We start from the raw sequence: 1,821 nt of genomic DNA, 5'->3' as shown, positions 1-1,821 counted from the left end.
TTACGGAGTGGATCCTGCGCACCTTCGCCTTCTCTGCCTTCATGGTGTGGTGAACATCACCTAGGTCCGTGTTTTGCACGATGATCCGCTCCACCAATGGCTGCGTGATGGTCCTGGAGTCATCCAACTGGCTGGCGAGATCGCACGGGTTGATTAGACCCATGCCCCCTAGGCGACAAGGCAGAGCGAGGAGAGTGCGGGTGGTCTGATCAGGAGCGGGGTGTCCTGTGAGCGCCGGGATAAACTCGCCGTGGATAATCTCCTCCAGTGGCTGGAAATTCTCCGTCGCTTCTGGCATGGTGCGAGCGAGGAATGTCCACTTGCCCTTCAGCCCTTGCGTGAACGCCGTGTACGCTGCTTGTGGTTGCGATTGGGCGTACCTGGTGAGGACTTGCAGTTCCTTCACCCATTCCGTGACCACCTATCTTGACCACCCAGCCACCAGGGTGTTAATGCAGATGTTGGTTGAAAGAAAGGTCTTAGGTCTGGAACACGCAATACTACCTACACATAATAGTATACTATTGTATACTGGGATACTAAAATAGCTATTTCGGACCAGTATTTCAGGCCAAAACCGAAGCTAGGTATAAATAGAATAAACACCTCTGTCTTGTGTTTATGGGAATATAAACACTGTCTATAAAAACCTCGGCTACGCCTCGGTTTTTATAGCAGTATTTTATATTCCCATAAACACTACGACATCGGTGTTTATCAGGGAGTCGTCAAATACCGGGAGTGGAAACGAGATGCGCGAGCGTGATCCATGCTCGCCTCGCGCTGGAGCACGCCGATTTTTTCCAAATAATCTTTTTTGTGCCACATTCACCAATTCCGCGGGATTTTCAAAATGTCAAAATCTATTTTGGTTCTTCCTGCAAGCGGAGCAGTTTTGACGTCTCCATACATAAACCTTCTCGTCAGATTTCCGCTTCCCTTTTGTAGTATTATCACTCTTCGTCGTGGATTCGTCGGCAGTGCATGGTCATGCTGGACAGGGAGATATCGGTAGCCATTTTACGAGTGATGTTTGGAACTTTGGCGAGAGGTGAGTAAAACCAAGCTTTATCGAGTGAATACTTCTATCACTGAATAGCTTTGTTTTGGTTTGTTACACACGCATGCTGCATGTACAGAGCATTCGATTTATCAACCTCCAGTCAAGTACAGACCCAGGGAAACTTCTGTTGCAAGGGCCATCCACTACGCCGTGAAGTTGAACAGCCCCGAAGTTGTAACCTTTTATCTAAGATTGACATATGTTATCGTGATGTTGCACATGCTGATCGTCATCGCCGAACTGACCTGTTGAAGATGGTGAAGAGGAGTAAGGTTGACACTATTAATCTGGCCTGGACGTCTCTCCTCGAGACACTGTCCAAGTTGCCAAGTCATGAGAAAATGGATGTCCTGGGTGAGTATCATCTCTTTTACTTGCCTAATGATCGTGCATAAATGTGAAACTCGTAAAAAGAAATGCAATGGTAGGAAACTACTAGTATGTGATGGTCAGGAATCAGGATACACATGGCATTATCTACCTGGATGAATACTTGTGACAATTTTAATATAGAAATACTGCGCTGTTTTCCGTGTGCGTTTTGTCCAGACCTGGAGACTACATCAGCTGTGTTTTCAAGCGTAATTTGCGGTACAGTAGTGGCAAGAAAGCCGTCCATCATGCCAGCATCATCCGCAGCAGCAACAGCAGCAGCACCCCAGCCCACCACCATAGTCAACTGCACTGCAGAGACACCAAAAAGATACCATGGTGGTTGGTGTGTTGTTGCGGTGAGAAGAGAACTGGAAGCTAGCAGA

General features: G+C 47.5%; 1 long non-coding RNA gene across 1 annotated transcript in view; it reads left to right on the top strand.

The window, feature by feature from the left end:
- The first annotated feature begins 721 nt into the window (after window positions 1-721).
- Window positions 722-1,821, top strand: part of LOC135816574 (uncharacterized) — a 1,297-nt gene continuing 197 nt past the window's right edge. The window contains exons 1-3 of the long non-coding RNA XR_010553386.1: window positions 722-1,051; window positions 1,140-1,417; window positions 1,613-1,821. The exon at window positions 1,613-1,821 is cut by the window's right edge and continues 197 nt beyond it. This is a non-coding gene — a long non-coding RNA (uncharacterized LOC135816574). The remainder of the gene's footprint in view (window positions 1,052-1,139; window positions 1,418-1,612) is intronic.

The sequence above is a fragment of the Sycon ciliatum genome, chromosome 5 (genome assembly GCF_964019385.1).
Source record: "Sycon ciliatum chromosome 5, ocSycCili1.1, whole genome shotgun sequence".
Classification (NCBI taxonomy): domain Eukaryota; kingdom Metazoa; phylum Porifera; class Calcarea; order Leucosolenida; family Sycettidae; genus Sycon; species Sycon ciliatum.
Note: the sequence above shows the minus strand (reverse complement) of the source record. Positions and strands in the feature narration are given on the sequence as shown.